Source organism: Sprattus sprattus (genome assembly GCF_963457725.1).
Source record: "Sprattus sprattus genome assembly, chromosome: 10".
Lineage (NCBI taxonomy): Eukaryota > Metazoa > Chordata > Actinopteri > Clupeiformes > Clupeidae > Sprattus > Sprattus sprattus.
The window spans coordinates 24685146-24697131 of NC_137908.1; positions in this window are offsets into that span (position 1 = coordinate 24685146).

Below are 11986 nucleotides of genomic sequence, written 5' to 3' on the forward strand. Positions count from 1 at the left end.
CACACACACACATAGACCTGTGACACACACACACACTCTTCACTTCAAAACTGTGGTCCCCTCACAGCGAACTGAGTTTGTGTTAAAATGTCACCTCTCACTCAACACAACACAACACAAAACACAACTACAGTGTACCCTACATGATTGGACACTGTTAAATTATGTGGACAGCATGTGTATAATACGTTTTGTCATTGTTGTTGCTGATGATTAATCTTGTTGTTATTTATTAAACACTGAACTGTATGGTAATCAGGCAAAGTATCATGCCATTTCTTCCATTCCACATTACAGTGTTCTACATACATGAGGATAACATCAGTGTAATAAGTTTTATGAATTAAAATAAATGTATGGATCTAGCATAGAGTGCAAACCTCTATAGGTAACAAGCTAAGACAACAACCTCACCACACAGCAGCTACCATCGTCTCAAAGGAAATCAATTTATGAAGTGCAGCTACATATTTAGTGTTGGGTTTTGGCAATATTGAGTATGTTGCAAAGGGAAGCTTTAAATAAACAAAAGAGCAAACAAAAGATTTTCCCACAAAGGCAGTGTGGTTCGACATTGGCCAAATGTCTAACCAATGATTGCTCTTGACTAATACCCTTTCTGCTTAGGAAAATGCTAACGGATTCCACTAAAACCATAATGGAGAACATATTCTTTTCACAATTGGGAAAAAAGTGTGCCATCAAAGTGCAAACAATTACACTATTTTCAAAAGCTCTGCATTTGTCTTTCTCAGCGGAGGTCCACAAACACACACACACACACACACACACACACACACACACACACACACACACACACACACACACACACACACACCAGGGTTTCTTATAAGCTTTTTTCCTGCTGGCCCAGTGCTCAGTCAAACATTTTTTTTTTACATATTTGAAACTTACCAGCTCAGGTTTCATTAACAATCTGTGTTCCAAAGTATAATGTAGCCTTTAATGCACTCCTATGTCCTCAAATCAGTTACCTAGGGTTACCACGATGTCACCCTGAGATGGGCTTAATGTCCACTCCAAATCCAACCCATCTGCCATAGTGTAGGCTCCATCTTCAACTTCAACTGTCCTACTTGGCAACCACAGACATGAAACTAAAGAACTTAAGATTTAAAACTGAAGAAAGAGTCTTTAGTTTAGCCTTCAAACACACACTTTTCAAGCATTCAAAGACATAAATGACACTGTTGCACTGTTTCCTGTTGTCTGTTTATGCATTAAGTTACAGCCTGAGTTAAAGCATTGGCACTTGAGAAAAAAAAGTATTTTATTTGTCAATATCAACAAAACATGGATTGCGAGAACAGCACTGACCCAGTGAGGTGACTTAGCCTACTGCACTTTCTTAAAGTAACACTTTGCAACCATTTGACACTTTTTGAGGTATGGTTTTATAGGCAACTAGTTTTGGTACCATCCTCAAATTCATTTTGATAGTATATGGTCATGTGACAGATAAACACCTGTCTTCCCCACTAGCCATCCAAGATATGCCCTATGTCAGGGGTGTCAAACTCAAATACACAGAGGGCCGGAAAAAAAAGGGGTGTAAGTCGAGGGCCGGACAGTGGGGCAAGCGCTCCCTAAATTGACGTATGCTACCAACGTGGGGACAGTGCATTGTGGGACTTGCAGTATTTGTGTTGCGTTCGACATACCAGAGGCCGCGGCAGACAAGCTCTAATAGATAAAAAGATGGATACTTTATTAATCCTGAGGGAAAATTAGGCAAACCAAATAAAATGTCACCGTTGCTCATTCAAATCAATGGAACTTTTTGCAATGTTCTTAGGAGCTTGCAGGCCAGATTAAATGGCTTGTCGGGCCTGATCAGGCCCCGGGCCTTGAGTTTGACACATGTGCCCTATGTAGTTCTGTGTAACGGGCTGGAAAACTCTGCAAAAATTGAAGAAAAGCTTTTTATACTGCCAAATGACACCAGCTAGTGTGTTGCAAGTTTATATCAGTGTCAGCTGGGCTGTTGGTAGTGTTTGGAAGGTTTTTGCATGCCTTTTAGGTAGTTAGCTTATTAGTTTTGGAACAGAACTCCTTATTGCTGCTTTATGGTTGGTCTTACTGTAATACCACCCCCCTGTATTCTATCTGACTGAAGGGTATAAATGCCAACAAAATCATACAGTCAGGTGTCTCCACGCTGAAATAAACTCCTGAAATCCTGACGACATCTTCCGGTCTGCTCTTCAAGTTCCGCGTGCTTGTTAGATTCTATCAGCCTACTGAACCTTCTTAAGGTTCCTGCCATTTACCGTCATGTTAAATGCTATCGAACAAACCCATAGAGCCGCTGGTTTCGGAAAATTTGATTAGCTAATCACCATCTTGTGTCTGACAATCAAAATAAGATTTTCTATTCATTGCCACTACTGCAGATGTGGTGAAGGCTTAGGAGGGCGGAGCTAAGACTGGAGCATCACAGAGAATGTAATGTGTAATGGGAGTGAGAAGCGGTTGGGCTTTGTGAGTCGCATTAATGAATAAAAGAAAAGAAAATTACACTTAAAGTTTCGTTATTGATTAATTTGCTTCGGTAACAACAAAAATGTCCTGTGTCCTGTTTAAGGACACATTTATGTTTTAGATTAGGGTATTATTACTGGACATTGTGACTTTGTGTGCAAGTTTTTAATTTATAGATTTTTAATTAATTTTACCAAATGGAACAGCTAATGGAAACCCTGATACACACATACACTCCGAACCTGGTAGAAGCACACACAGACACAGAAGAATCTCAAGCATTCTCAATAAGCTGACACAATTTAAGGGGACTGATACATTGCTCAATAAGCTAACAGGAGTTCTTCAGAGGGCAGATGGATTGCTCTTAACCCCAGCAGGTCTCTGTGCTCAGGTAAACAGGCCTAAAAAAAGGGCAGGTTTGAGAGCCAAAGGTGAGTTGCAATACACGGTGCTGAGTTCATATCTGAGGGCCTGGAATTTTCAGGTCTGACTCTGTGGGGTCGAAGGACAGGATGTGTCTTTGATGGGGGTCAGTTTTGAATATACATTAATCACTGGGCACCTCATCAGTCGATGTTTGCTTTTGGTGATTGGAGGGTTTAAAGAGGGAGAGGTTAGTGTGGGCCTCCTGATACTCAAACACACTTGCACAGACACACACTCACATACACGGAAACACATAGGCTCACTCACACACACATTTGCCCACGCACTCACACATATAAAATATTAACTCTCTCTCTCTCACACACACAATCAGGTCACAAGCTCAAGTCATTACACTTCCATCTACTTCAGCCTTCTCTCTCGACATCAAAGTGTCTGAGTCCACTCTCTGTGGGCTTAGTTGAGAAAGCCACGAGGAGGTTGGATCGCAGTTTAAACTCCACAGCCCCGCCAAGTGGATGATTCATTTTAATTGCTTTCCTGTCTAAAGTGGTATAATCAGGAGTCAGTGTTTCTCCATCTGGACAAGTGGCTCCAAACCCATGGGGGTGAAGTGTGTAGTCTCACAGGTTGGCTTTGTTTTATTTTTTTTTTGCGACGGGTGCCCATACTACTAGCACCCTTTTATGTGGCTGATTACAGTCCTTTCAGCTTCAGAAGGCCCGAGACCCAGTTACACTGTGAGGTTCCTGATCTTACAGAAGGTTTCAACATGACACCAAACAATTAAAAGAAGAATATTCCCCCAATGTTACAATATTAAAAGAGAGGGATTGAAATTTCTAAGTGAATGGTCCTGCTTATTCTTCTCTGTAGTGGTTTGATGTAGTTCTTTCTGTTGTGTGGTCTTAGTAGTAAAGTTAATTGTTTTTAATGTGGTTATCTTTGATCAAAGTTCCTCCAAGTGAAAATAGAGGCTCTCTGTTGAGTGACAGTCTCTTTACTTCTTCAGAGACTTCACTGAGTTAACAAAATATAGTGAGAGTAATGGGAGACTCAGTCGCAGATATCCAAAAAGACACAGAGGCACCGTGCTTTGATGTGTTTCAAAGCATTTGAAGAACATTTGAATGGAACTAATTTAGAGGGTTCCCAGAATGTGTATATTTCAGCAGAGCAGAAAACTGATTTCAATTATTTTATGAGGAGCAAACACACAGATACACACATGCACACAAACACAAACACACACACACCCACACACACACACACACACACACGCACACACGCACGCACGCACGCACGCACGCACGCACGCACGCACGCACGCACACACACACACACGCACACACACACACACACACACACACACACACACACAATCAATCTGATTAAAACTGAAGGGACCAATCCTGCTGGGTCAAAGTTATTGTTCACTTTTCTACAATTATGTTATATTGTTATTGCACCCTCTAGTGGCGTAGAATGGGTATCACAGTGCAGTTGTTCTAGACACAACAGAAATGACTTCACGGTTTGGAAAAGATATTTACAGTTTTTTACAATTGCTAAAACACATTTCTTGAAACAGTCACTCATTTTCTCTAAACTCTAAACATAAAACCTCATCTTCAAGCACTATTTACAAAACCTCTGAATCCTCTTGCAAAATGAAACTTTCTCCTCAAAACAGTTTTACCTGTGCTCAAAATCAAACACTGCTCTCAAATCATAAACAAAGTGTTCAAAATTATATACAATTTCAAGCAGTCAGTAAACAATACACCAAAAAATAGAAAACACATTGTTCAAAACACATAGTTATCAGGGAGAAGTACATTTTTTTTTACCTCAAAACAAATTTCATATTTATCTATCATTGACTTTTGATGAATGAAAACATGTTCTCTCATAGTAGCTATACAAATGTATCAGAAATGACTACTCTGCTTTGCTCTAATTTGTGTTGGTTCTTTCTCCTTCGTGTACCCCTATAGGACTGTACCCTACATCTCACTACTCACAACTCACTCTTTGTTGATATGAACCTGCAACCAGTCAAAATCTATTGAGCAATCAGTACTGTTACTGTACCAAATAGAAAGCACAATGTTCAGGGCCATACAACTTGTTTACTGTATTGTCCTTATACAGCCTACAATGCACTGTAGGCCTACTACAGTATACACTACCACAGTAAAAGGGACACAAATCAAAGGAGTCAACGTGGTGTTCACTTGTCCTCGTCCTCTCACATTGTTTTTTTCTATTCATTCACAGACTTTCTCCTTCCCACCTTCAACAACCTGTTTGCTCCATAAACTGGCTCATATTGGTTGTGTCACATCATTTGATATAAGTTAAATCAGTTTTGAGTGGTTGTGTTTAATCAATGACATTTGTTCTCTATTTGTATTTGATTGTTGCCACTTGTGTTTACCAGTATGGATGACATGTGAATTAGAGTGCAGAATGTGTTTTGAGACTGAGAACGTGTTTAGAGTTTTGCTGAAAAGTCTAAGTGAGACCTGCAAATTGTGTTTTACCATCTGAAATAGTTTAAGGTATTGACAACAGACTGCACAATTAGCTTCATGAGTTCAGGCAACTGAGAACTTTGTTCAGCCAATGGGTTTTAGTGTTTTAGCAATTGTAAAAAAATTATTCTTATTTTTGATGAACCTAATCTCAGTTTACCACTAAAATTCACTTCATGATTATGCTAATATTTATGAATTATAGAGAAGAAGAAGAAGAACTTTCTTTCAATAAATAGCAAGAAATAAATGGCAAGATATACCAAAAATATATTATTCTAGTATTCAAAAATATATTATTCTGGTATTCATTGCCTTCAGACATAGAAATGTTCAGACATCAGAAAAACATATTTCAAATGTAACTTACATTTATTAAACAAATATAAAGAGACATGTAATCATATGCATCTAAAAAGAGAAACTGAACAATCTCACATAAACACGGAAACAGATTGCTTTTTCAAACATATAACTTTATTTATAGCTCATATTCTGGTTAAAACCATGGGTTTACCAACCATCAGTCAATATTCCAAATATTTACACCTGAGCTTTTAAATAATAATTTATATACAAAATAAAGGCTTTGCTGTAAATAGCTGTTCATCTTAATAATACACTGTACGAGTGTACTTCACCTGTTTGTCGGTGATTTCACAGTGTTATGTGCTATTGTCACAAAACACGACTGATATTGTGAATATGAGGAAAACTCAACATTTGAACTGAATGATAAGCTGACCAGATGGCAGAGGTGTCAGCAGTACAGAAACCTATGGTGACAAAGAAAGTCTACACCACGCTACACAGAATGTCAAAGACGTGTAAGTGAGTTGGCATATGGAATGCACAGCTTTATTCTACCTACCTATCTACCTATGTAGGTTTCTATCTATCGATCTACCTATCTTTCTATCTAGCTTACTATCTATCTATTTATTAATCTACCTATCTATCTTTCTATCTACCTACCTATCTATCCATCTACATATCTTTCTATACATATATATATATATATTAATGCACTGATTCTTTTTTTGAGTGTTTCTCCCTTGCTCCATGCCAGTGTGTCCGGTCAGACACAGTACTTCCAGAAACATTCCGTGTTCATCCCCCGTTTCCTATACTGTCGTCTGCTTCCAAAGAAGCGGCTCAGTGGATTCAACACAGGCTTCTCCAGCATGCGCTGAGATGGGGGGTCAGAAAGAGAGTGAGTGAGAGAGACAGAGAAGAAGAGAAAGAGAGAGAAAGAGATTTAAAAAATCATATCATACATCATTATCAAACAATAAATTCAGTATACTTTCAATAATGCTTACAGAAGGCATGACCAATCAAAACTGAAACATTTAACCCCCCCCCCATCTGTCCCACGTGTCAAGAAGAGAGGGAGAGCGAGAGTGTGGGAAAGAGAAAGACAGAGAAGCGAATAGCTAGAACAAGAGGAGGGGGTGACATGCAGAGAGCTCACCTCTTTAACAGCCTGACCGGGGCTGAATCCTGCTGTCTGAAGGCCTGTGATGGAGACAGATGTTTACAGCTGCTATTAAGCTGCACCGTAACTGTCAGCATAGCATCCAAGAGAGCAGGACATGTCACAATGGATCTGGCCAAGATAGGGGTCGGAGTCATGGGCCGCTACACATCTAGAGTTCAGTTGCAGCGCATAGCTCAGCCTTTGGAGTTGACGTGTATTATCATTACAATGACTTACATTATCATTACAGCATTTACCATATTAGGTTTAACGGAGTAGTAGTGTTATGAAGGTACCTGTTTCTATTCACCGTACAGTACCTAAATAAGTCTCTGTCATCAAACGTCAAGGATTCGGTCAGACTTAATCCTAACTCCACCTAACCATTCATGAATTTGTGCTGAAAAACATAGGTGTGAGACTGCCGCTTGAATCACGTAAAGTTACAAGCACCATGAGAGTCGAGCAACAAATTGAAAGCTTGTGGGGCGAGGCCCCATCTTATTACAAACTCAACTCATGTCACACATACAGTCCCATTATTTCAGTAAAAGACACATGACTAACAGACGTACGACAAAACTAGTTGTGGCTGGTTTCTATGAAGCATAGGAGAAGTGATGACTCGAAGGGGGTTTCACAATGCATTATATACATTTCTTCTGCCTTGCAATTGTTGTCATCACATGCTCCGTCCTATAGTGCCAATTATGTATGTCAGCATCATTCCTGCTACTGTTTAAGCCATGTATGTTACATTGTGGCTCATGACTAGGGCCACATGGTCCTTCTAATATGTTTCTCCTGTTCCTTGTTAAGACAAGGAATTTGTGTATGCACCAAAATACATATTGCAGTCATAAGACCTCAAGAGCAGAAAGGAAGAGCATATCTTTCACACTTTCACACAGTAAAAAGAAAACTTAGCTCCACCAAACATTTTAAGGTGTAATGACACATAAATCAAATCTTTTGAAAAGAGAAAAGATAAAGTTTTAACAGAAGCACAGCGTTATTTTCTTTGCTCATTAACATCATAGTAACAGTGCCATGAGAGCTCTTATTCCCTACAATGTAAGAATGCATGAAAGGAGTCGATGTTTTACCATCTCTGTAACTCTCCCCAGTGAACAGTGAGGAATAGCCAAAGCCAGGAGTCTCTTGGGACAGGTATGCACTGTCAGCAGGGTCCAGTTTGTCTCGGTCCTCCTCTACAGATTCTGCCGTGATGTAGGAAATGTGTTTTTTTTTTTTTAAGAAAGAGTTAAAAAAAATCTATTTCAATTTCAATTTCATTAAAAAATCAATGGAGATTACAGCAAATACAGGAACCAAGCATGTCATTTACACCAAATATACACCATATGAATATATTCCACCATATTCAAAATACTAGTTACGTTTGTGTGTGTGTGTGTGTGTGTATGTAAGACCCTCACCTGGTCCGGCGTAGGACATCTCCACCAGGTGTGTGAGTGGATGGGCCAGCAGAGACCTCGTGGTGGCAAGGATCACGAGGCAGCAGACGAGTGCTCTCCACAGCATTGCTTCGTTTTTTAAGAGTCTTCCTTGCTCTCGAAATCTCTCAAAGCTCAAAGTCCAGACCGTGTGGATGTGTGTGTGTGTGTGTCCTGGCCTCCACACAGCCACCTTTTTATCTCCCTCTGTCATCTGTGGAGTCAAAGCACCTCTCCTCACCCCCCCTTCCCCCCCCCCACCCCCTCATTCCTCCTCCTTGGAGTCTCATCCGCCCCCCTGTGCCCCCACCATCCCCCGTCCCAATCCACCATCTTTACCATCTCCCCTTGCTTGTAAATCCTGACACTAGTAAACAGGGTGTTTGAGGGAATTGATCAATAAAAGTGAGGCGCGTGCGTAGCTCTGTGCGTCAGGGACGGCCTGGTCCTGTCTTTTACCGTCCTGAGGAGTAATTGAGCCCAGTGTGTAAATCCAGTGAACGCAGGTGCAGCGGAGGCACTCTGTATTAGTAGCGAAGCGAAGACACGGGGCAGGCAAATTGGCCGTTTAATTCATTTGTTTAGTAAGAGGTGTCTCAGTTTAATGGACAACACTGCCCGCGGGTGTAAATGCAATAGCATCACCCCGCTCTACACACACACATACACATGCTTGTACACACACACACACACACACACGCACACACACACACGTATAAGGAGACATACACCCATTAACTGTTGCGCTTTCTATTTTTAGTCATTCAGAGACAGGAAGTGTATCTGTAGAGGTAGTGGCAATAAAAGTCTGATTCATTCATTCAGTCATGAGCCATGTGTCCCCCACTCTATCATGCCACACCTCTTCCACTTTCTTCTTGGGTTCCATTTTCCGTCTGTGCTTTTGAATGAGTTTCAGTGACAACCTAGAAAGTGTCTGGCTAATTGCATTACGATCCCTTCCACTTTGAAATTATTCTTACTTTCCTCGCCTTTCCAATTCAGGATGCAGTGACAATGTGGCAGTAGCAGTGCTGGGCTAATACTGTCATTAACACATGTACATTTTCTCCAGGCAATGTAGTCAATATGAAGACATGATAAGAAGCAATGTAATTCTGTGAGAAAAAAATTGTTAGATAGATGCTATATTTTACTTCTATAATCACAATGTAGAAATGTTACCTTCTTAACATTATAATTAGAAAAACTATAAGAACAACAACAAGTCTATTTTGACTTGCATTACTGTTATTACTGCACTACTACTAGTAGTAGTATTAGTAGTAGTAGAAGGGGTAGTAGTAGTATTAGTTGTAGTTGTAGAGCTAGCAGCTGAAGTAGTTGAGATAATCATAATACTAGTATATAGAGGGCCTTAAAGTAGCAATACGGAGTTCTGTTCCAAAACTAGTAGGCTAACTACCTAAAATGCATGCAAAAACCTTTCAAGCATCACCAACAACCCAGCTGACACGGATAGAAGTTGCCAACACACTAACTGGTGTCTTTTGACAGTTTAGTTGGCAACTGTCATGCGTGTGAAAGCTTTTCTTCCATTTTTGCAGGATGCACCAGCCCGTTACACAGAACTATAGGGCATTTCTGGGATGGCAAGTGGGGAAGAAAGTTAGTTTGTAGTCCTACAGCTATTACTTAAATGGACAGATTAATGCTCCCATGATTTACTGCATGTACTCCCATGGTTGTACACTTAGATTACCCTCAATGTAATATAAAATGAAGTCTAATTTACGGATGTGACGAGCAAGAGGTCTGTCGGCAGTGTAATAGCTTTATGATAAATGGAGGTCTCTTTGAGAACCAGCCCCCACGTGAGAATAAACACTGAAACACACTAACTAATCAAGGTTCAGTGGTGGGTACATGAACACAGGCTGTCTTCCATCTTTTTGACAACCAGATGATTAAGAAGTAGACATTAACAGTGCTTATAGAATAAAAGAAAAAAATATTTTTTTTTCACCATCTCCATGGGATGACGATGCCGCAGGGGACAGTTGCCTGAAAAACAGTCAATCACATCTTCTGGCTGGCCAAAATCCAGGGCCGATGCATCAATGGGCTGGATCTGTTGGCAAGATAGGGGGCCGTGGTGGATAAATCCAGAGCAAAGCTACTTCTGGGCACTGGAGGTTTGAACTCTCGGCTCAGAGGGTCACCAAACTGCCACTGCCGACCAGAGAGGCTATCACGTCAAACGCTGCTGGCGGGGGGGTCCTCATCGCAGCTGCTGACCCAGGGGTCCTCCACACCGCTGATGGCATCATCAAACCCAGCAGCAGTCCCTGGGCCTCGCCTGCTGTCCTGGTCAAGAAGAAAGACCTGGTGTGTGCATTGACTTCCACCTCCTCAATGAAGTCACTTGCAAAGACTCGCTGCCACTCCCTTGACCACATCGCGGGGTCCCACTGGTTCATCTCCTGTGACCTATGCAACAGCGTTGGGCAGGTGGACCTGATGGCCAACGCATGCCTTAAGATCACTTTCTCCGTTGGCCAGGGAGTTCAAAGTGCTTCCGTTCGACCCACAGTGACCGAGTGGGTGTGTTCCGTGAGATCATCTGTCTGACCAGCACTTGACCTTGCTTCTACTCCTGGTGTCGTGGACGTACGGGACGGCAGTACAAGAATCTATGAAAGGCACCCCGCAGCCCTCATGGCTCACCCAAGTGCTGGCTGATGCAGGGGCTCAACAGAAACTGGCTTATGACACCTGCTGCTGGGGAGAGGACTTTAGTCGGGCGCACAGGTATAAGATTTCTATCCTGAGCACAAAAAGGGGGTTTTGTACTCTTATCGAAAGAAGTGAATAGGGTGCAGCTGGGTGCTAACCCCCCCCCCCCCCCCCCCCCCCAAAAAAAAAGCTTGCACCCTACAGACCCATGGCTCATCCAGAAGAGGACACAGAGACTAAGGCCTCACCTTCTACCCCAGCTCCATGGTCCCAAGCCACATAGCCTAGGCTCCGCGGCTGCGTTCTCAGTGACGAAGGCAGCTTCCACAACACTTGCGGGATTTTGTGCTGAGTGCCTAGGTTGTTGGGGACTCAAACCCACTAGATTGGGGTTGTGTAACATGCAAGGAGTAGTGGAGAATCAGTGTATGTAATTTAAAATATTCTGACTTTGTTCCCATCATGGTATGCGCTAGAGTGGTTTGGACAACTGTTTTCTGTGTTCTTAGTTAGAATGTTGTGTGTATTGCCCTCCTTTTGTGTTCAATGTAATGTGAATGACTGCTTTTATTTTGTCTTTGTGCTCTGTGGTTAAGCTGTGTGTGGGTGTGTGTCATATACCCTGATCCTTTGTCACAATCACAATCTTGCTGAATGTGCTTTATAATAAAAGGTTTGGAACCAACCAAAGCAAATGGCTTTGTCTTCTTCGAAGAACCCAGCTCCAACACTACAGTATTTTGACTTTTTTCAAATCATGACAAGGGGACTTGCATTAGTATTTTGACTGTCTTGGTTTCAAACCATGGCAACAAGACAACCAGACACCGCCATCTTCATTGACATAATTATTTACTTTTGAGACATAGGCTAATCTAAGCATTTTGAGCGAGTGACAGGCCTTTACAGGTAATCCTTTGTGT